A 24,518-nucleotide genomic window follows, 5' to 3' on the forward strand; every position below is an offset into this window, starting at 1 on the left:
ATAGAAAGAATTGAACGGCAGCGCGCTCATTCGGCACCAGCTTCGAAGCAACAAGCCGAGCTTTTTCTCCACCTTGCTCTCTCTCTCTATTAAGCCGCTGCTTGGATGGCGCCCACCCCTTCGCGCGCTTCGCCATGGACTCGCCCGGCTCTCTTTCCCGGCTCCGGGATTGGCGGGCGCCTCCGCCGATCCTCCTCCCCCATTGGCCGGCTCCTCCGCCGATGTTGCTCAGTCGGTGGTAGTTTGTAGCTTGGCTTCCGCTAGCTGTAGTGCCGCGCTGCCGCTGACGAAACAAGACAAACCAAAACTACCCCAGAGTAAGCGGACAGCGGCGTCAAACGCTAGATTTAAGGCAACCCGAGGACGTAGGTTTATTCCCCTAAAGAGCCACTTTGTCATAACCTTGTTGTCGTCCTCTCTTTTCAATTTAAAGAAGAAAAAAAAAAAGCCCAAAAAAAGAGACACGCACGTTTTCGAACGGAACCGCACCTTCCTGACGAACCCGAACGACCAAGAGAGCTGACCGATCCGGAGGCGCAGCCAGCGAGCGCAACCTGCTGTCACCGCCGCGTTCGTTCCAACGCACAACGCCTGTCACCGGCCGCGAAGAGAGGAGCGCACGTGGACGGCCGCCCAGGCACCTCCGCCGAGATCCCGCCGCGCTTCGCTCTGTCGTTGCTGCCAGCTGCTCGAGTGCCGATGATCCCCTTTTAACGTGAGTGACCTCTTGCTCCTTTTTCGCCCACACAGAGACTGCACGCCGCGTTAGCTTTCGCGAATCTCTTTGCGACTGGACCCCGCGTTAGCTTTCGCGGATGTCTTTGCGCCGAGAGCGTCCAGTCCAAACAGCCACGGCGTGTGCTTCGTTCATGGGCCAAGTTACGAAACTTCGCCAGTGGACAAAGCACGCACAGCACCAAGCGTGGGTGAGCTCGTGGGTGAGCTCGTGGGAGTGTCGCGTATTATGCGGTGTTTACGGCCGCCTTGTCACCGAGCTGCGCATGCGGCTAATCGTCATAACAGAGGAGTGGACGACGCGAACAGGCCCAGCACGCCTCTTGCCCTGCTCCCGTTCGGGAAATGACACTCTCTGGCGAAATTTTCGTGGAACGCCCTACATCTGTGCTTATCTTGAGCTGGCATGAGCACGAACTGATTTCGCCGTCTTGCTTCCTTACGAAATAGTTGCGAATATGCGCGTTTGCTACATGTTAACGTTCAGGATCGCGTCAAGGAGTTTTGAGCGCTAGTGAAGGCCAGTTGACCTGTTTACTAGCTTATGCATTAATCGTTTTGGGAGTCAGCATTTATTTCCCCCGCAATGACTGTTTGAAGTTAGTGGGCCTCGTTTCAGAATACCCGAAGCACACGTAATAACCAAAAAAGGGAAAAAAAGAAGAAGCAGGGGTAGTATGCGACTCAAGAGAAGAGAAAGTAATGCGAACTAGCTGCGTTAGTGCTGCCTACGCCTGGCGCTTATGAGATGCGCCGCGCTTGCGAGATGCACCTACTCATCCGTGCTTCCCTGGCGCCCGCCCGCTTGGAAACCTGATCCGGCGCTCAGGTTTCTCAAAGCACGGAGAGGAAAGAACGCCGTCACTCTCTCTACGGGCCGTCCCGTTTATCCCCGCATGTCGGAGACAATGCGACGAACTGGCGGTGCACAATGACGCCATTACTTGTAACACGACCGAGCTCGGTCCGTGGCCCATTAGAGATGCGTTTTGTTGGATAAACAAAGGTCGAGCAGCCAACGCTCCAGCAACCAAAAGGTAATGAAATTCTCTGTCGGGGAGAAACGCGAGAAGAGAGAAGTTATGAAACGAGAGGGGAAAAAAAAGGTCCGGCACGTGGAGACGAATGTTTGCTTCATGTGCCTTTCAGAGTCAATCAGTATATGATACCCTTGTGCTGTGCAAATACTCGAACTGGGGCAATAAACGTCGCTCACTAGGTACGCGTTGCAACTGGTTGCTAGTGTCGCTTGTATTTGTTTATGAGAAGGTTGTGTCCACTTTACAAGACGAGGGTCGTTATCGTGCCAGTTCTCCGATTTGCATACCGGAATTAACGGGTGTTGGTCACAGCTAATAAGACTAACGATTGCGTGACAGTCAGATTTAACACGATTGCCGGTCCTGGCGATCCGATGTCCAGTATTGTGAAACTAGAGCTGTAGTTCCATAGCAAAATTGCAGCCACTAAAAACAACAACAACGAAAGCACATTATTAGCACAAATACTTTGTTTCACATGCAGACAAAAACACGGTATGTATAGTTTCGCAAATGCTTTCAATAATGTTAAATGTGCCGCGGGTGTCAAGTTAGCACTAGCGCTCTTTGCCCCGTTTAACGCAGATCAGTTGGTTGCTACTATACGAGCTCTCGGGCAGCGTCACTCTGCGAACTGCCGTGAGCGTGCTTCGACACAATGCCCCGGAATCATTGCGACCGCCGGACCTTATTCAGTGAACGGCGACACCCAGCATACGATCTGGCGCAGAACGTGACCCCTGTCGTGACGTCATGTAACGTTTTTCACTGTGCGATGTCAAAGCGCAGATACTATTTTTACGGTGAAATTGTGCGCCGAGCCTCATTGTTCACACAGTCCGCTCCAGTGGTCGCATTGGTTGGCTGCTTGGATTGGTTGCGGCTAAGCAGACCTATAAGAGTTGTTACGAGCGACACGAGGGGACAAATATAGCATGGCTCGATCGACGCAATGCCTAAGTGAAGAAAAGGAAAGGAACCTACTCTTGTCGCCTTAGTGGGGTAATCATGGAACTTCGCGCTGAGGGAAAAAAGTGTGACGTGTGCAAAACTTGGAAAGCATGAATGTGATGAAAGAAGTGCGGGAAAAGAGCGAGGAAAATTTTGATAAGCGCAAAAGTGGAGTCTCGCGGCCGAAGCACTGCTTTCCGGGAACCTTAAGGTGAACTTGAAAGTGAATGTATAGCAATGTAAACGTAAAAGATGAAGATGCTGGTTGGCTCCATTGGCGGAGGCCCTCCTCCTCCTCCTCCTCCTCCTCCTCCTCCTCCTCCTCCTCCTCCTCCTCCTCCTCTCCTCCTCCTCCTCCTCCTCCTCCTCCTCGTCCTCCTCCTCCTCCTCATCATCATCATCATCTCTGATAGAAGCTGACCCCCCCCCCCCCACCAGAAAAAAACCTGGATCCGCCCCTGGCTGGCCCATACCCCAAGTCTAGGACTACATTCCCAGTGAACCGCGGCCGTAAACAAAGTAGACTAAATGAAGTAGACATCACCAGAAAACGAATTTCTGAAGAAAATGAAATATAAAAGGAATAAACCTCTGCAAAGGCTAGACCAAGCATATTGCCTAGGTGAACTTTAATAATGAAAAGTGAAAACAAACTGAATGTTTAACACGGTTTGCAATCGAGTATATCTACTTGAAAATAGAAAAGAAGATTTAGGCCCCTGCCCCTTTCGAAATAAAGAGCTTTTAATTACTTTAAAAGTAAAGACGTTTGCTGCAAATTTTCTACACTATATTTTAGTTATGAAAGAAAGCGTCAAGTTTTAATGTTGGTAATGATGTTATTAGGTACACATGCACACATGTACGGAATATGGAAAAGACCTTATAATGAGGTTGGAGTAATATCATGGCCTTCGGAGCAAATATAGCTGACGCGAGCTTCTGTCTTGGTTTCCGTTCGTTGGCCGCGTTCAGTGTGAAAGGCAGTCGCGCGCGTCTTATTCGACGTGCATTGTGTGCAATGTCTGGGACAAACGAAGCGATTTCGACAAACGACGCGGCGCAGCAGCATACGTTTTGACTCAGGAAAGGGATCCCTGCTGTGGCAGAACGCCATCTTGGCATTGCGTAATGCCACGGCGCAGACAATATTTTAAAGGTGAACTGTATGCTGCGCTGCGCCATTTGGCGAAATCGGTTTGTTGGTTCCAGACATTGCACCGCAGAGCAGTGTGCGATTTGGTGGAGGAGATGCTCTGTCATCTTTTTAGGTAGGACAAAATTAGCCGTGCTTTACTCTAGTATTCGTTGGCTTCCTAACATTCTCGAACGTACGCTCTTCCACAGGGACTGACATAACCATCGCATAGCTTGAAAGCATGGGCTAAGAATATAAGTGTATAGCTTCTATTCTTTTCCATAGGAACAGCTGTATAGACATTCAATTGGTTCCCCCTTTGGAACAAAGCGGAAACAAAGTAAGAGGGAAAACACGTGTCATCCGATTTGACAAATCCCACGTCCTACGGCTGCCCGCCCGAGCTGCTTCACTGCGCTCTGAGGTACTTCCGTTGGACTTCCCTGCTTCCCGATCCACCAAACAACAATGTAGGGTCAAATGGGGACCTAGCCTCGGAATGGAACCAATAACGCGGTCTTCCCTGTGGCATGACATTTTGCAGTACGAGGACGGGACTCCGCATTGCGCAAGGTCGCAGCAGCGAGGGATAAACTCTGATGTCGCGGGTTTGCCATTCGCCGAATTTGCTGTTAATGCGAAAGGTTAGAGAGCGACAAAGCTGGCGTCGCAGTCGGAAGCCGCGTCCCAAATCCACGGGACCGTGACCCATCCCAAAGCGCGTGCGTCGCATTAATAAAACAAAAGAAAAGGACCGCGAAGCTAGGCAACGACTGGACATGCGCAGAGTCAGGTGGAAAGCGGAGAGGGCATGAACGACGTGCCAAGGATTAACAGCGTTCCAAGCAACGCTAAACCCATTCTCCTTCAAGCGGTGGTTTCCCGTCGACTACGTAAGACTTCAAAGCGAAACATTAGGCCTAACTAAAGTAGTTATTTGAACATGTTAGTTGGACACGATTAGTGCATCCGAAACGAGGACAGGAGACGACGTAGCGCACCTATTAGTGCTCGTGGTGTGTCACTCACGTCGTCATCTATCCTCGTTCCAGCTGCGCTGGTTTTTTCAAGACGATAGTCTTTCTTGGGCTACTTAAACCCGAAAATTTTGGTGTCTGTCTGTCTGCCTGTCTGTCTGTGTGTCTGTCTGTCTGTCTGTCTGTTGCTCGATTCAGCTATCCGGCCAGATCTTCAAAGAATTCTTGAACGAGAACTCAATATAGGCAAAACATCTCCGAACTACTAAATCTGGTAGCATGCTTCATGCTTGTCAACATTGTTGAGGAAAAATTAGTCCAGCTTCACTGACTTAACGTCGCGAGCGGTAATGTTAACAGCTAGGCTTTTGGGCTTTACATAATCTCAAGGCTAAGCTTTATAGAATTTCTCAAGGACAGAAGATCTATTTGCACAAGCTAAGACTGGCTGAGCAGTTATAGTCTGCTTGCGCACTGGCTTCGGCGTCCCTCGCGCAGGCTTCTGGATTCGCCCGGCGGCGCCGTGCCCGTTCGCGCGCTAGCTATACGCTGGCGCTCCGGACGGGCAGCTTCTTCTTCCTGACAGTGCGCGTTTTTACCCATTTCCCGAACATTCGAGAAACGACCACCAAGCGCTCTCGTCTATAGTCAGTTTCATACATAGTGTACAACTCTTCCAAGGCTAGAGAGCGTGATCGGGCACTTACAGCAACGAAGAAAGAAGGGTGCAAGGCTTCTGAATGCAATAAACTTCCAAATACTGTCAACTCAATTATTGCAATTACGATTTTGCGAGTGTTATCTGGACAGACAAAGTTTACGGGTGTTTACTTCTGATTTCAGTGTTTGTTACTCTATGAACTCAGAGATGGTGCGTGGCGTGTATCCAAGCAGAATGCTGTGAAACCAGCACGTCTGAACTTTGAGCACACGACTTTCGCCACTCCTGCCTTTAATACCAGCCACGTAGACGCTATTCCCCGGTACGCGCGCGCATCTGAGCCACGACGCGAGGCGGAGTGATACCTTTTTGTTTATTTTTTGATGCGGTCTACTTGCGTAGCTTCCCCTGCATTGCGGTGCTTGGCACTTGCTCTCCGCCTCGCTAGCCTATGCCCTCTCCACATCGCTGCGCCCCCGTTACCACGCCTCGTCCCATGAAAGCCTCGACCAAGAACAGCTTCGCTGTTAAAAGAAAACAGTAGGCATATTTGAGGCAAATCATCAATGCACAACCAGTACTCGCGGTGTTCTTTCAGTTAACAATAAATGTGCTTGATATTCGCGATGGCAAATAAAAATACGCGTAGAAAACAATATTTTGACCGAGATATACAAAACAGAGCTCACGCGAGCCTGGACCTCATGGCGGTGTTCCAAGTATTCCAAGCCAAACGGTAACAAGACGTCGTAGTAGATGCTGCGAGCAGTGGAACGCGCGAAAATTGAATTGACTTTAGCAAACTTCCTCCGTAATGGAAAGGGTGGGGGCAGAATGAGAGGTGGGCGGGGGGAGATAAGAGAGGCACTTACGGGGAAGTTGGGGCAGAATGTTGTGCCTGGACGGCATTTGCAGCGAAGTGAGCAGATACTCGACCAATTTGTCTTTAATTTGGACTAACGCCTGGAGCATAACCCCGACATGCTGCTGTTGTCACCGTTTCCGTTTTACGTTTGGTCCTTCTAACGTTAAGCTTAACAACGAGCCAAGCACCGTCAAGCTCGCACGTCAGGCTGCGGGTACCTGTTGATGACGTTAGTCCTCAAAGCGAGACGTTAGTTGAGTGAACTAGAACACAGGCTGGTTCAAACGAGCTGCCGAAAATGAAGCAAAAACAGGGTCACGAAAGGGGAATCCCCTGAAGTCTTGCGATCGTCTCGCCGCCACGCGGTAGTCAGTGGCAACTTGAGCTTCTGCATGGATAATTTAAAAACTAACCAACAAACAAATAAATAATTATAAAGTTATATAGAAATATAAACAAGCAAATAATTATTTACATAAAGAAATGGTGTTTATTATTACTACTGTAAAAGTGAAGAGGAATTCCCTGTATGTATTCTTGCGATGGCGGTGCCGTCGTGCGGCGGCTGGCAAAAAGTCTCGCGTCGTCTGCTACATGAACGTCTGCGACGCGGAGCCGTCGCATGGAATATAATGCACCCCGTGGCTTGAAGACAGCGCATAAATTTTAAAAACCGGGCGTGAAGCGAGTAGTCGCCTGGGCTAAAATATGCGCCGGTAGTGCGGCAGTTCGCCAAATATATGTTTCTTCTTCTAATCTGCCCTGGATTTTTCACGTTTGATGAAAAGCGCTGCCGAGCTCAGACTAGCATCTCGCTGCGTGAACACGCACTTATCAGGCGAAGATTCAGCAAATGTAACGTAAAGCAAAATCATGTATAGGCATAGAGTTTCATAGAATAATATTTGTATGAAACTATGTGTATAGGTAGGCGTAAATATGTATATGGCGTATTCGGTGCTAAGGAAATTTCGTTGCTGTTTTTTTCTTATCGCAAACTACAAATTCGCTCGTGATTGTCTGTTGCAAGGAAGCACGAATATTGATTTCACTGTCAGAGTACGACTATTGCACATCGTGGAGAACGGAAAATAAATACTAATGGTCGATATAGTAGCCCTTAAGCGTAGTTACCGAAGTTTTCGTATAGTTATTTAACCGTACGGCACTGATGGGAATCGAATCTAGGCCTTCTGCGTGTGAAGCGAGTGTTCTGCCATTGCGCCACATTTTGAAGTTTTGCGATTGCAGCGCCCCTAACGAATTTTACTCGTTTTCGGCTTCACTTTTGATGTATTAAAAGTATAGGGCGTTTGAACCACTCTGTTCTAGTTCACTGTAACGTTAGGCCTAAAGTCGGGCGCGGACCCGACAGTTGCGCCTTTGCACCCTTCGTCGTTTCCACTCCGGTGTGATGGCGCCGGTTCCAGGCACAGCGGACGGGCACGGCTCGTGGGCACAGCTGGCGAACCTAATGAAAGTAAAGAAGGCTGGCCAAGTAAAACTTTCACGTTAATGCATTTTATAGCATTTTGAGTGGGCCGCAGACGTCGTAGGGCGGGTCTGTCAGCCATTCTAATTAAGTGTTCATGCGTGGGTAAATGCTTCGCTCCAAACCTCGGACGATCATAGTAGTCACTTTGGTTAACGGCGTGCGAGGAAAAAAGAAAAAAAAGAAGAAAAAGCTATTAGAATGAACATTGCGGAAAGCCGGACAAGTGCCGGTTGGTTTTGGAATTTATTGCTAACACGTGAAAAAAAAAAGAAAGATAAGAACTATACGTCAACAGAGTGTGTAGTTAAGCAAATTGGTTGGCATTAATTCTGTATTAAAGGAGCCATGAGAGAAAACACAAGTTTGGTTCATTCAAAAGATTGTCTCGTTAGAATCATACTGACACCACTTTTAACGTAAACTTCGCTCAAATAAGCTACATAATTAGGAAAAACGGGAATGGTCATGCGACCCACCAGCTCATTTCCCGCAACAGAACCTATGTCGTCACATGAGCTAAGCTCTGCGATTGGCGGAGGCTGGCAGAAGCAGACGCAAATTAGGTAGAACTTACAAACTAGACGAAACAGCGATTTGCGCTTAAATTTAGGGCACATTCTTTACAAAGCAATAAGAATGATGGGACAAACAGTGGAAGTTACGAAAGCACATGTAAACATAGAAGTACTGATGCGTTCTGCTGTTCGTACTGCGCGCAGCATGCTTGGTTTCGCTGCACAGCACTACGGGGCTTGGGGTTGTCTCAGACGACACTGGCCGATTGACGCAAGCAACGGTGTCTTACGTGACCCCATTTGTCGAGCGAGCACTGTTTCAGGGAACGAATATTTTCTCCCAGAACAAAAACAAGCCAGGTTTAAATGCGGGCAAAAACAAACCAAACGCTTGCCACGGTATGGTGGCGCCATCTAGATTACAGAACGTAAAGAAACGCGGGAACAAACCAACACCGCTGTACAGGGTGGAGACAACCTTCGAACGGTCCCGTGCCGCCGCAATTGGGCCAATGGGCTAAGCGCGTTATTCTTTTCGTTTCCCACGAGACCTATCAACGCGAAACAGACAATATGATTCAAACTTCTTCAGTAAACCGAATTACGGCGATAATTTTAGCGCGGTTTTGACACAATGACTTGCTTCGGCGGCGAGCGAGCAACCAAAAATGGCGGCGCCAGCGTATACGTGTCTCTACCCTGTACGGCGGATGCGTGAATGAAGGTACTCTAGGCTGCAGAGCGGTCGGTTTCAGTGATGTCACTTGGGACCACGAAAACGCACGATTGAGCGGGAAAATCAAAATTTTAACCTAAATTGTTTAATTTCTGAGTGAATAAAGCACCGTTTGTATCCGGACAAGCGCTGGGGGCACTATAAAACACAAAATCTTTCGAATAAAACCAACCTGCATTTTCTCTTCATGGCTCCTTTAAAAGCGCGAAAAAGGCACCACTGGTGGTGAGATGTTTGAGTGGCGCCCCCTGGCTTCTGACGCCACCTTTGGGACTCGCGCCGCTGTCGTCTGATGCCCTCCGCTTGTGAGGGGCAGCAGTGCCTGTGCTAGACATCGGCCGTTTTGATGCTTGAGTACATTAAAAAGCGTATTTCCAGTAATTCAGTTATTTTTCCCGCTTCTTACACCAAGCTGTATCCCGCACAAGTTTGCAACACATGAGGAAAGAGAGAACAACTTCCTTAAGAGCATCGGTCAGAAGGTCGTGTGTAACTCGTCCTTTCTAGCTTATTTGCGAGGTTCAGTGCTCAGAGCTCCTCTATAAGTATTCAAAATGCGTAGGCTTCCCTAAAGTATTTTTGATGCCCTTATGAAGACTCAACAGTCTGTAATGCTACGTACCAAGCAGGGGGCCCCTACACGCGCATTGCGCAGCAGGAAATAAAACGGCTGCCTCCTATTTCTATCGTTGTAGTTGACTTGTATCATATGAATGTTTTTTTGTGCCCAATGCTTTGATTTTTATGCACCGTCAGAAAAGTCTTATTAGGAGGTTTGGAGATGTTTGGGAAGCTCACAAAGTTCGTGTGGATATTTTCTTCAGGTTTTATGGCATACTTCCCTTGCGTGTGTGGGCGGGCATGCGTGTGTGTGTTTGTGCGTGCACTCGTGTGTTTGCGTTTGCGTGTTGTGTGTATGCGTGTGCGTGTATGTGTGGGTAAGTGCGTGTGTGTTATGGCGGAATTATGCTATGGCGGCGCACCTGCAGAAATGATGGAAACCGACTAGCACTATTTCCTCTCCATGCTGACTTCTTACACTCAGTAGTGACTTTCTATAACTGAAAAAAAGTAATGAAAAATGGGTATGTCATTCCTAAGTCTATGCTTTGATTTACACCTACAAATATCAGACGAGGTTGAAACCACAATTGCTTTGTCGATGAAGTGGCTATGGCGCGGTGCCCTGTATACGATCTCACCCTCTGAACGTGAACTGACCACGTTATTTGCATCGCGCTCAATTGTTAACGTTTTGCTAAATGAACTTCCGTACTGGTTAGAAGCCTCGTATAAAATCAGCAGGCGCCTATACGCACAGTAGGTTATTTGGAACTAAACCTATATTTTTTGCGCCCCAAAGTGCATGTCAGCATACTCTCATGCCATGACAACGTAAAGTGACGTGGTACAATACTCTCGAGCGTTCGGCAAGGCCACAAAAACTGTTTTACCATCTCCTTACATACAATTACTGGGAGTCATAATGCCTACTGTCAAAGCCGACAACACTGAAGGCCTGGAATTTGTTTTCGTCTTGCATTTGCGCGGTTGTCGGTTATTAGCAGCTGGCTGTTCCCTTTGTTCGAGAGATTACTCGATGCAGTAGCTGACGCCTAGCTCCGACTCTTCGCGCTCCACACAGGACCGGCTTCCCAAGGAATGGGGCGACGCTGGCAATGTTTCATCCGACGCGGTATCAAAAAGTGTACTTTTAATCATGCCTTGAGCTAGTGTATGCAATTTTAAGTCTTTTTTATGATAAAAAGTTACGCACACGCGAAATGTGGTGCGCATCAAAAGTCAACCGAGGGCAAAGAAACAGCAGGGAGAGCGAGCCCGAATAAAGCAGATGACAAATGTGAGAATCCCTGAGCCGACGTCACGGAGACCCGCTTCGTAGCGCCGCCCGTGGTCGCGCTCACCGCCAATAGGGCAAACAGCGCTTGCCCGCCTTTCGGGACAGCGCCTAATTGAGCCGCTTCCTTGCTGTTCATCGCAGTACTTTTTTCACTTAGTGTACTTTTTTGCTCTTTTTCATGTCGTGACACTGACTTCAACAACCCACCAACGCTCGTCCCGTCTTCTTTACCGTAGGACTTGCGAACAATTGCGGCTTAAAGCGCAGAGCTTTTCGTCAAAGCTGCGAAGCATGTTAATTATCGTGCGTTTCAATGGCTCCCTAATCCGTGCCTCCATCAGCGGTTATAATGCCTTTACAAACCAAGCTGCCCGCTGCGTCCTCGAGGTTGCGGTCATGGCACTGAGCCCGCTGTCGAGAATAGACGCCGCAACGTCCTTCGATCGCTCCAACCATGATAATTACCAAGCAGCATTACAACTAATAGATGAATCACTAAGGATCGAAGCTAAGGTCGGAGACTCCTGCTTGTAGCGTCTGTCAAGTTGCAGCAATTATGAGGTTGGTTTAGACTCAATGAAGAATTTCTTCGTAACGCGGCGGTTGCGGAAGCTTTTGTTTTGTATGTGACACTGGTGGTGATGAGAGAAGGCGTTTGTCTGGCCGAAAACCGCACATGATGGACATAATTACGGATGAAGAAGCATAGCAAATAAGTGGGCGTCAAAACTCGTTACTACTATTACTTACAGAGTACACGTACAACGTGTTCTTTCCAGATTCCTAGCATAAAACGTTTCATCCTTGCTCGAAAGGTAAGCTTCTACTTTGAAATGCTTTTGGCCTATGCATTTCTGGCTTGGCCTAGAAAATTTTGGCAAAGACTGTACGTTGCTTGTACGTACGCTGATATTTACGTTCAGAAATTTCCATTGTATAAATGTATAAATGGGTGCATTGTATGCACCTCAAACGTGGCCAAAGCGTCATCCACTTGCAATTATGATTAAGAGGCGTGCGCCGATGACGCATGAAAAGAGAACATTACCATATAAAAGCATCAGTAGAGCTTCTGTGGCGTGTACGGTAACGTAAAATGCTAAAGTCGACACTTTCATGGGCTGCGGCGGCACGTTTGCGACCAAAACACTTTACATTACTCGCTGAAGACGTTTTTTTGTGTTGCTTTTTTTTCTTTCTTTTTTATTGTTGTTTGAACGCAGAGATCTGGGTCTTGTTTATTGAACGAAACATCTCCGTGGCGTCTCCCTGCCCATCCAACGGCAGGTTTTCAAAGAGGAGCTTTTGTTGGCTAGAATCGGGAGCTCTATCCTACGTTGGGCTAAATCGTCCCCGGGCCGGTTTTCTCTCACAGGCCGGATTTTCAACACAGGCGCATTCCTCGCCAGCCTTTAAGAAGCCGTGCTCTCGGCACCTGAGCTGGCAAATTTCGATACAAGGCTCCTACGGCTGCTGATAGTGGCCAACGGCAAATGCGGAAAGGATTTTCTCTGCTCCTTCAGCGTTCGCCTTAGCACAACTACAAATGTATGGGGCGTATAGTACGCGACACGTCCACAGGCAGCAGAGATGACTGCTGGATTTGGTATTGTTGGGGCAGGGCGTGTTGCATCATGTCGAAAAATTATACGCATATAAAAGTTATGTGTTAACGAAAAGTACCGTCGTATTCGGCTGGAAGGCCTTTCTATGCCCTTATACGGGGAGATGTACGGGAAAAGAAAATAACGAAATAACCATTTACTTAAAACTAAACGTCGAACAAATTTAAAAAAGAAGCCTGTTAGTTGTATCGGCTTCCTAAAAAGAGAAAACTAAAAGAAATTGCGGAAAAGTACCAAGTTGGAATTGCCCAATAAATGCTTAAAAAGCTGTACTATACACCCAGCCCCTTAAAGGTTGGCTTCACTAGTTTACGCAAGAGCATTGCTGGAAAGACAAATTTTAAGGCGCCATGTAAGCACCCTTTTATTAAATACCTCCATAAGACCATATGCACGTTTGTGAAATGCTACTAAACGATCTTTTTAGTACTAAACGAACATAAACAAATGATTTGCTGCGAAAACATTTTTGCATGATTGATACAAGACGAGTCGTATGAAAATATAAAGACCATAGGGTACTATAATAGATACCTACTCAAAACCTCATATACACCAGGAAGGTGCTTACACCGAGTTTTTTAGTGTTGGCTCACTACTACACGCAAATGAATTACCGTGAATCAGTTTTTTAGGGACAATGTAAGATGTTTGCAGGCAAATATAGAGGCCCAAGGGCCTTTTATGAATACCGCCAAAGAAGCCATACATACCAATAACGCGCCTTAAAAAAAGCCTCTTTGAAGTCAGCTTAGCTACTGTGCACAAATACATTTCCTGGAAGACATTATTTTCAGAGGCATAATAAGGAGTCTTATGTCAACGTACGAAGGCCCTAAAGCCTTCTATCAGCATCATTTGCGTGTGCAGCGAAAATCTGACACACCAAGATTTACAGACGGCCAGACGGGTTTCTTCGTTGAGAACATATAGAAGCGCACAGGCATTTAGAATGATAATTGCCGCGTATGAATGCACTTAAAATACTAATAGCTCTTCGTGCCCAATGCAGGCTAACGTGAAAGCAACATGTCGGCACGGGTGGTTGCCATCGTAAAACGAAAGCAGGCAGGGCCACGTACAGAACAACCCATTATCTTTTACGTCTGGTAATAAGAAAGAGACTTTTTATATCGCAACCATTATGTCACTAGCATAAAGATTGGGAGCCCCGAAAGAGCTTGATGTTCCTGAAATGTTGCTGAAACGACTTTACGTGTATAGGTATACACCGGTATTCGTGAACGATTTACGCAGTGAAAGATAAATTTCTTGGTAGAGTAACCGCATTACTGTGTTTCTACTTCTTTCACAGCATTTCTAGACTATACAATTAACACTTGTGAGCATGGCTCATTTTTTAACCTTATTAGCATCTGCCACGATGTCCGGCGGCAGTTCATTGCTCATGTAGCCTTGAATCGATCGTTGGGGCTGAATTCCCAGATCTCCGGAGAGGCTGCGGGCATTACTGCCCTCAGTTCGTGAGTTGATTGAATTTTTGTTCCCAAATATGCAGAGAGACAATAAGTAACCTAGTGATTCTAATGCCACTCATTCTTACTGAATAAACGGCATTTCGAGTAATGTCTTTCTCAAACGTCATAGTACCGATCTATACAAATGAGATGAGATCATTTTTAATAGCACTCGGTGTTCCCATATACCGAGCCAAGGGGGAGCTGCTATGAGGCCTCGGCAAATAGCATCTATAAACAGTGGGGAGACAATCTAAAAATAAGCTAGTTATAAGTATCCGCATAACTAATGTTCTTTGAAATACAACGCGAAAAAGATGCTCCGGCTTTGACGGGCACAGACCCAAGTTCAACTAGCGCGAGCGTACGCAGCAGTGCAGGAGGTGCTAGCGGCGCTATAAAACTGAAGTTCAAGGCTGGCTGAGGGGGTCTGGACAAAATGGAATTCGTGCGCAAAACGTTTCGTTTTAATTCCCATCTGAACTGCGCGCGGGCAGCAGTGTACATTTCAAACTGTCTTTCTTCATTTCATATCCTCGTTTTTCTGCTGTTCTTTAGCTGCACTAAATTGGGTATGGGTTCTTTTTCGCAGGATTACAGTAAAGTCGGTAGGGCGAGGTAGGCCCAGTGATGTGCCGCGCGTTTGCGTGCGAGGCGGAAAATTACGGCCGCGTAGCATACTCACCTAACGGCGAACACATTTGTGCACGTTTTCTTTTACCGGCGAATTGTTCAGTACCAAGCCCTGCATTCTTTGAACGTTATAAAAGCGGCGCCATCGCCCCAGCACTTGCAACTCGACTCCAACATAAGTAATCATATAAGAACTTAATGGCCAGCAAATGCCTTTCGGTCTTTCCAAAGACTAATTACGGCCTTCAGTCAATAACCCAAGGCACTCGGATATTTGCGCTGTGGTGAAAGCGTAGCTAATAAGGTTAGTTGTATAAGAGCGCGGTGAGTAAATACTGAAAGTGAATGTTTTTTTTTATTTTTTTTTTCGTTGTCGTGTTCGGAATGTAAACACTTCGGCGTTTCTGTATAGCCCAGCAGCCCCCGCAAGGGATGTTAATTACCAGCGTTGTCTAAATTATATAAGGAGGAGAATTTAGAAAGAGAAAGAAACAAATATATTCGCTTTTGGACAAACGGGTATTGCGCAATGCCCTGACGACGGCCGTTAATTGAGCGCGAACTACAAGGCGTGCCCTCGTTGTCGTCGTCGTTGCGTTGTTGCTTCAGGGCTTAGTTTTATTGGCGCACAGCCTGTTTTTGTCACCCTAAGCAGTTTAAGCAGTTTTCATTGTTGTATTCAGCGTCAAAATTCTGATCTCAACGCACGTTCCGAGCCGAGGACGCGCCTTTTTTGTAAGACGTGGTTTCGACTCCCGACACGTACTCTGCTTTATCTGGATTAAAACTACAGCGGGTGCTATAGCCATTTCGTTAATTTATTGCGCATCGATAGCGCCCGATTTCAAGCGACAAATGTAAAAAAAAAAAAAAGGAGCTCGGCTTCGGAGAGGCCCTTAAGACGTGTTTAGCACATTTTCCACCGGCTGTGACATGCTTGTAATTAAAAGCCCGCCTTGTTTTTCTGTCAAATGTGCCATATACTGCCTGCCTGTGTGTTGCCTATTTATTTCGGCACAACGCGGATGCCGCTCACGTGGATTTTTCCATGAAGAACATTTTACTTTTGTGAATAACAAGGAAGCGAGCCAATTTTGAGGCGAGAAAAAGAGAGGAAAGAAAGTAAGAGACCAACAGTAAGGCACATTTAGTTGCTTAAAAACGAAAAATTAAACTACGTAGAATAAGAAAAGCGGTATTACGGCAAATAAGCAAAGCCACAAACTTTATTTACGGTCCCCGCCGCAGGGCGCCGTCTCGTCAGGTATGCTCAGTGTCGCGCTACCTAAGGGGGCGCGTTCAACGCCCTAAACGCTGTAAATAACGACTGCGGCTTTCGTGCGTTATTAGTTCATTTAAATTTTGTTTTCGGTGTTTTACGCGCCGTGCCGCAGGACTTGCGGTTGTGTATGGCTGGCTTCAGAAAAACGAGTGGCTGGGGGAAATTGGTTTTTCTAGAAAAGGATTCCAGCTACTCCACGAGCAAGGTTGTGCAGAGTTGGAGATGCCGAAGGTGATGGGAAGAGGGCAGTAGGGAGGAACGCGAAGAAATAAACGAATGGCGGCGCATAAATATAAGCGAAAACTCTCCCAGAAATCAGCTTGTAAACGCGCACGTCTACCCTCATTGCACCTGTAGTGGCTGAGTTAGAAAAAAAACCATGGTTGATTCATGTGTCATAGGAATCGGTGAAACACAAAAGTGAAATGTGCAGCGAAATCTGCAGCTGAGCATGATTTGCGGGTCGGCGGCTGTCTTGTGGGTGTGCTTGGCGAGCGACGTCCTGCTGGCGGTTCCCTTCGGCAAAGGTGTACTGGCGTCATTTTCGTGGCGGATATGACGTCAGTGATTCTCTTGGTGTGTCCCGCCTTAAAATACTTCCGTGTTGCAATAGAAAACCCGAAAACGAATAACCCAAAGTATCACCTACTATTTAGTACTTAAGGTTGCTTTCCCGCAAGAAGACCCTGTGTGCAGGGGTGCACCCTTTACAGGCCGCTTGCTTTGTTGTACTGGCGTCGCTTCCGTGTCACACACGACGTAAGTGAAATCTTCGTGAATCCCGGAATAAAACACTTTTGTGTTAAAAAACACCCTTACCACAAGCTCTGAGCGTCCCCAAGCCTCCTACTGTTTTGAAATGAGTTTGTAGTTCGTACCCTCCTGCTCCGGTATTCGGGGTTGCTGAGTACCATCGGCAGCCTTTTAGCTCATTCCCATTCCCTTTGGAGATTGTAACTCAACAGCGCGTAAGTCTCGGTTAGTTGGTAATTCACTTGAGCTTTGGGACAAGCGCGCCAAGAAAACCCACGTGACAGAGATGGGAAGAAGACACCGTTTGCTTCCAGCTGTCTGAGTTATTCGCGACATGTTCGAAACATGGCTCCCTAGTGCATCGCGAAAATTGAGATAAAGTTTTAGGGCGGCGCGACAATACGGCTTTCACCGTGTTAGAATGAATTGCTGAAGTTCTGTCCAGATATTGTCAAAGGGATGTCAAAGGGACGAGCGCATTACAGCCGTCACAAAAACAAAACAAAACAAAAAGCGCTCCAGTGTTTCACAGACGGCTCGTGGTATCCGGACGACATGATCGTTCGCTGTATTGCGAACTTATCCGGAGAGGCGAGTTGCTTACTTTGGAGCGAAGCCGCCGTCGTGTAAACACATTCCCGGCAGTCCCGTACCATCTCAAAAGGATCCACTATCTTCCTTGTGCGCACGTCATTGTTTCCGAAGACCACAGCTGTTAACATACGGCTGGCACTCGGCACAGCTTTGGCAGTGGCTCGCCCACTGTGTGGTCTTCCACACAGTGTTATCGAGCTCGCCCAGATGTTTATTCAGGGAAGGGCCGCTCTGCCGCACACGAAGACTACATGCCAGAACAATCCGGTATTCAACAACGCCGGTGTAACGCGGATTACCGGAGTACGTACTTAGCGTGCGCTGGCTCTTCTGTATCAGTTTTGTTGCATATTGCATATTTCTGCATAAATGTTGTATACCAAAGAGGCGGCAGAGGGAAGCAGACTAATTAAGCCATCCCCACTCAATTCTGGTGCATGCCTTTCGCTTCACCGTCGAGCATTTACTTGCGGCTGAATAATGAAGTTCACTTCAAAGAACGTATTTATGCATTGCCTAGCAGAATTTAAAGCCATGGTTTAAGTACAGATCCGGGGAGGAGAGAACACACTAAGCGCCTTTCGCGGGCGGCGCCTCGATAACTTCTGCAGTGGTGTCACAGCGGTTTGGGACATAGCTAGCCTTCGAAATTCTTACAGTCAGCTAATTTAATGCTTTGTGCTTATTCGGGCGAACTTTGCCTCAGAAGAAGGGGCTTGGAGGCGGTTAAAGGCTGTATTGCAGAATTGCTAGCGTGTCGTCACAGCCGACGTGACCAAATGGGCGAGGAGAATGGTCCGAGGTAAACAGCGCTTCTGAGCGCACTTTTTTCGGAAGTGTTCCTAATTTGGCTCCAGCTTTACCCAGAACACGGCCTACACACTATAAATTTAAACCTGAAGGTATTAAGCAGCGTTTACGTATGTATTCAGTGCCCATTTCAGTCACTTTTGTAGGCAGATAAATAATTTGTACGCAGTGATTTGGGCCTTATCATTATCTTTGGCTTAACGTTTATCCATCGCTACTGTGCGGATAAGGAGAAGGAAGAAGACGCCGTAGATTTACAAAGCAAACTAATGGAAAGTAAAGGAATTAAAATTAAAAAGTTACGACCCATTTGACGCTTGAAGGTGGATGACCAGAGAAGATATATAAAATATACATCACACACATGGTTCGTGCACGTACAAGTATTTATTTTTCTTATGTTTATGTAGTAGTGGTGACTATTATAAATCTGGGAGGGACAAGAGTTTTATCCTAGCAGGCAAACATGGCGATGTCCGTTTCCTTCCCGTAGATATGGACCGCAGTCAGTAATTTTGTAACATTTACAACTTCACTCTGAAATAACTAATTGTGACAAGTAAATGGAACTCCGGAGTAATGATAGCGTCGTGTTAGCCGCCAACCTTCAAATCATTATTTCGCAAAGTTTTGATAAATCAAGAGTTACAGCTATTTTTTGTAACCATACTCCTCCCGTAGTCGCCCATGGGAACCGTACTGTGAACTAAGTAATAATGACAAGTAAATAAACTTCGGAGTAATGGTACAGTCGTCTTAGGGGCCTACAATTGTTGTTGGGAAACATTCGACAAGATGAGAGTTACGACAGTTTCCGGTGGGTATTCCCAATAACGGGTGCTTTGCCAGAAGGCGTTTTTGCCCGTGCGCATGAAAAATGCATGGAAGCCTATCAGTGTAAGCAGGTATGGGCGGATATTCGGTGTTGTCGAATATTCGATCAAATAGCTCTCTATTCGTTATTCGCTTCGATTCGAATGCAAGTATTCGATCGTTTCGAATTATTCGGCGCTCCCTAATAAAAGCCAAGCTTTTTGGTCAAGCCTTCCGAAATGTCATCCCAGGCTCGTCGCACGACCCCGCCAACGTGGACATTTCTATAATCATCAAAGCGACCTGAGGGGCTAGTTGGTGTATTGACATGGTGTAATAAAAATGCGCTTGTCCCGTCCTTACTTGCGCATTTTTTTACATCATTTCTATAATCAGTGCCAAGTTCTGCCTTGTCTCGAGGTTTTGCGAGTTTTCGGCCGCCAGCACACTTTCCATTCAAAGGCGGCACTGAAACGACACCGCTGCCAACCTAGCGGCACCAAGCCGGTGCACAGTTACTGTCGATTCGATACGGGATTAGCGGAACACTGTTCAAAACGGTGGCCTGTAACTTGCGCTTTGGTTGGATAGGGCCGCAGGTACTAGTGGCTACAATACTCGTTTTTTTAGCGGAGCTTCTAGGTAACGCTAAAAAAAAAAGGAAGCCCACAATAACAAGTAAGACTTGAAGGTAGCGAAGCTGTAGGCAACCTTCACTTGCTTCTCTTTCGCTGCCGCAACGACCTTTACTCCATCGTTGTTGCGAAAGTGTGAGCTTCCTTCATTTTTTTTTTTTTTTTGAAGTGGTTATCATTGGACATCACCTTGGACGTGATGACGTGCGCTATGGCGCATCTTTCTCGTTCCAAGAAAGTTCGGACTTCATATTCGGACTTCAATGAAGTCCGAATATGGCTTTTGGTTCGATGTGAGCGTGATCAAACATTGCACTAAAATGGATAAGGCTTCGGCCACATCACAATTCACAAGGAGCGGCTGGTACGCGATATGACGTGGTAGGCTATGCAATTTGAGGCCAACCTTGGGGACGCATATGTTAAACACAACCAAATATGAAGTTTATGTAAAATTTGATATTTTTACTATTCCTTCCAATTTTTGTAAAACCAGTACTTAAAAGGCTAATTTCTGATTTCTCGGGCAATGATAATGGGGAACATATGCGTATTCTACCGCAAACAATGGGTAGCGAGCCTGTAAACCTACGTGAGAAAGCGCCATTTTTGTTCCTGTCTTGGATTTCTGGCATATTAAACAAATCACCCGGTACTATACCAGCCTGCTTTCTTCAGTGTATTTGTGTACCTGTCGCCGGCATTCTAATACTATGTCCTTATCTCGTAAGGGGGAGTAAAGGGACCGTAAAGTCTGGATGAGGTTTTTTTTAACTACGGTCACACCGTTCAAAACGGTTCCCGCTTTTGTTTGACAGTAAACTATGGTTTGTTTGTTCAGAAATAAATAGTTACAGCTAGAATTTCTCTTTCGTGTTTATCTTCTTTTTTTTTTTGTGAGGCAAAATAGCGCTTCACACACCGTGAAGAGGGTCCGGACCGCCTACAGAGTCATTCAAGCAAGGGCACCCACCGCGGTGGCTCAGTGGCTAAGGCGTCCTGCCGCTGAGCCTAAGGACGCGGGTTCGATTCCCGGCCGCGGCGGCCCGTGTGTTCGAGATTTCGGCGCCCGCTAAGCATCCCCAGGTGATCAAAATTAATCCGGAGCCATCCACTACGGCGCGCCTCATCGCGTGTATAGCGTCGGCGCGTTAAACCACATAATCAATAAAACCAACTCATGCAAGAGAAATGCTGGCGCCTAGGCGCAGGAATAGAAAATACCGTCGCTACACTCCGGCTGATGACCTGACAGATTGCGTAGCCGATTGCGCCAATAATCTCTGACTTTTGCAGCTTGTTGTGTATTGATACTGACATCAACAAAAGGGAAAACGTCACACGTTTACAGCTTAAGTCTTTCTGCCTACTAATCCACACAAAAATGCGAAGCATTTTACCGAAATCGATACCGTATGAAATCTTACTCTCATTTACTGGGAGAAGCTGCTTAATTGATTTGATTGATTGATGTGGGGTTTAACGCGCCGACGCAACGCAGGCGATGAGGCGCGCCGTAGTGGAGGGCTCCGGATTAATTTTGACCACCTGGGGATCTTTATCGTGCGCCGAAATCTCGTACACACGGGCGTTTTTGCTTTTCGCTTCCATCAGAAAAGCGGCCGCCGCGGCCGGGAATCGAACCCGCGACCTCGTGCTCAGCAGCGCAACGCCTTAGCCACTGAGCCACCGCGGCGGGTAGAAGCTGCTTAAGCTTACAATCTAAATATCGTCCTTTTAAGTGGCATGTGCTCAGCAGAAGTTCCCGCATACTTTAACGGGTATTTGTATCACTGTTTGTTTCGAAAAAAAAAAGAACTAATAGCATTTCACCATTCAGGATTTGGGATGTCCCAAATCGTAGTGCGGGAATGCGTATAGGGAGGCGACTCCTGTATTCCCGCCGAAGGCATTTTCTCCCTTAATAAGCAACCGCCGCTGCCACGAATTGCTTATAAATATTCATGCCGCTGTAATCCGCAGAGAGAGCCCAACTTGTTTGTGCACTTTAGTGTCCCTTTAACGCTCCCTTCTTTTACGACAGCTACTGCCACCTGTGGCTGACCCAACTCGGGGTACAGCGCCCACTTTGGTGTGAGGTGCACGTCGCTGCTTAGTATGGCTTGCGCATTTTAACCGGGAATCCACATTTTTTTCGGTTCGAACGTGCTCACAAGACAAGAAACGCATAGCATTCTCTTCAGACGCCGATGCACGGGCTTCTTTGGCCAGCACTATTCGATCGACGGGCGAAAAGCAAGGAGTCCGCTTCCTGTTTTGGAACATAAAAGGCTTCCGCGCTTCCGATCGCTCCTATGGCACGAGGGTTTATACGCCAGTGGGGGTTAGAGGCAGGCAGCTCGCCTGGTGCGTCTGTATGATCGACATGCCCTGCCAAATTTTGGAAGGGAAACTTCGTAAGGTGGCACTGCTGGTGCTCGGAATTTGACGCGGATGCCTCAGTCGCTGCGTCACAGGCAGCGCTTTGCAGCTTTTGTTTCTTGTCTTCCTCCGATTTTCGCTGGAAGGGGTCAATGAAAGAGAGGTTGAAAGAGAAAAGGAAAGAAAGTAGGAAAGAAAGAAAAGAAAGGAAGAAAAAATACAGTATGAGAGAAAGATGGGGGGAAAAAAGAAAAAAAAAGGAAGAGAAAGAGAGACAGGAAGAAGAAAAAAAGAATACAGGAAAATCAGTGAATTCAAAAGGGATGGAAGGAAAACAGTTTGGTTCCCTTCCATTCTGTGAAGAAGGAAAACTTGCGAAGCTGGCGCTGCTGAGCACAAGGTCGCGGGTTCGATTCCCGGCCTCGGCGGCCGCTTTTCTGGTGGAGGCGAAAAGCAAAAACGCCCGTGTGTACGAGATTTCGGCGCACGTTAAAGATCCCCAGGTGGTCGAAATTAATCCGGAGCCCTTCACTACGGCGCGCCTCATCGCCTGCGCTGCGTCGGCGCGTTAAACCCTATATACAACTTGCGAAGCTGTATGCCGTCCATGAAGTGCACGAAAGAAAACATGTTTCTTTGTAATTTGCGATTGAGCATACTTTCTAGCAAATTAGCTGAAGGAAACTTGGAATGACTCGAGCTTTACTCTACGCACAAACGTAGGGCTGTATGTTTCAATCCTGCCTCGTAGGCATCTTACTGTCTGTGTAACACACCAAACCACTGCGCTCGACCAAGAAGTACGCCAGATGGGCCATTTGACATCCAAGTTTAGACCTCCCGCCAGCATAACCGTCATGTCATCAGCGAACACCTAAACCCTATAGCAGAGCGTGCACGCCCACCCCATTTCCACTCCCCACCCGTGCTCGCATTAACCGGCTACCGGTGATTTGCGCATGTCTACAGTGAAAGACACTTGCGAAAATGTCGCTCTGAAGGCCATTCAAGCTAAACAAGAAGTATTGGCTCACGTCGGCGATACAAGTGGGCAAGTTGCTGTTCATCCTGGAGGAATTTTCAGCTACTCGGCGAGCTGGAACTTGCGGCGGCAACGGCAGCGGTAGCGGCTTTTCGTTGTTGTCGTGCCCATTCGCGCTTCTGTGCGGTCCGACGCTCCTTCAATTCCCGCTCTTCTTCTTCCGGGCAAATGACACGCTTCCGTCTCTTAGCGGGTTAAAACGTGGAAGGACTCCAGCTTTATTCTATCGGTCAAACATGTGCGTTCCCTTCAGTCGCGTCGTAGGCATCTTACTGACACTGTAGCACACCGACACAAAACCGAAACGCTCGACCAAGGAGGACAGCTGACAGGTCGCATTGAACCGTGAGAGTTACACGTTTAAAACTCCCGCCAGCACAAAGGGCGTGTCGTCGGTACGGGAATGAAGCCTAGTTGCGTCTGCACTCCCCCTCCTTCCACCCCCAAACCGTGCACGCATAAACCGGAAACCAGTGATTAGCGTGTGCTTAGGCGCGAAGTACACCGGCGAAAAAGTCGTTCGGAAAGCCTTTCAATCTGAAGAACAATTATGGGCTCACTCTGGCGTTCCAAGCGGGCAACTTGCTTCACATCCAGGCGGAATTCGCAACTGCTACACGAGATGGGATTTCTGGCAGCAACGGTGGCGCATAAACGTTAGGCCGCAGCGGCTACGTCGTTTTGACGCCCATTCATGCTTCTGTTGACTATCTGCAATCTGCTAACGGCGCTACCGCCGTTATCAGACGTGTATTCAACTTATGAAAGAGGCATCGGTGGTGGCGAGCGGTATAACAGTTGTGACAAGGGGTCGGCAGTGGTGAGGAGGCGCATTGAAGCCCCACCGAGTACATGGGCTTCACCGGAATCAAAACTGGGGGCTGAGACACATACGGCTTCGCAGTAAAAGAATTCAGGTCCGCAGTTACTAGCTTCGACTCGGCGGACTTGCAAGACACAAAGTAGTGAAAGTGCAGTCATGACAAGGATATCACTCCGCTTGGGAGCACAGGTGCTACTGGTGCCTGATCGTAGCTGTCGCGGCTCTATTGTGGAGGCGGAATCCCTCGCCCCTTCCGTGCAATAAGCAACGCCACGTCCACGACCTTCACCGACGAACCGGCACGTGCGCCTGTTAAACCAATCGGACCACGACGCCTGGCACATGTAAATGGACGCCTTGCCGGTACAGGACCGGTACCAATACGCCTGGGCGTACCGTAATAGTATAAAAAGCTCCATCCTCACGTAACGGGTAGTTATTCCTGACGAACGGGAGCCGTCTGACCTCGAAATGTGCGCGATTGCCTTGGACACTGAACTTAACTAAAGAAGCAGAGGAACCGCCTCAACATACATCTGTACGGACTCACGCGCTGCCATTTGTGAGTACCGCTTCCGGCATATCACTGTTCTACGATGGAGCGTGTCAAACAGCCCGACACATCGCCAGTGAAAAAGGCACCGGCATGACGGCAAGTTAATACGCGCATCAGG

General features: G+C 47.6%; 1 protein-coding gene across 2 annotated transcripts in view; it reads left to right on the forward strand.

Moving 5' to 3' along the window:
- The first annotated feature begins 244 nt into the window (after positions 1 to 244).
- Positions 245 to 24,518, forward strand: part of LOC144155094 (uncharacterized) — a 303,882-nt gene continuing 279,608 nt past the window's right edge. For both annotated transcript variants that reach the window (XM_077686340.1, XM_077686342.1), the window contains exon 1: positions 245 to 715. The gene's annotated coding sequence lies outside the window, so the exon portion shown is untranslated. The remainder of the gene's footprint in view (positions 716 to 24,518) is intronic.

Source organism: Haemaphysalis longicornis, unplaced genomic scaffold, assembly GCF_048455015.1.
Source record: "Haemaphysalis longicornis isolate Haplotype H1 unplaced genomic scaffold, Haemaphysalis longicornis Haplotype H1 scaffold_1, whole genome shotgun sequence".
NCBI classification, from domain to species: domain Eukaryota; kingdom Metazoa; phylum Arthropoda; class Arachnida; order Ixodida; family Ixodidae; genus Haemaphysalis; species Haemaphysalis longicornis.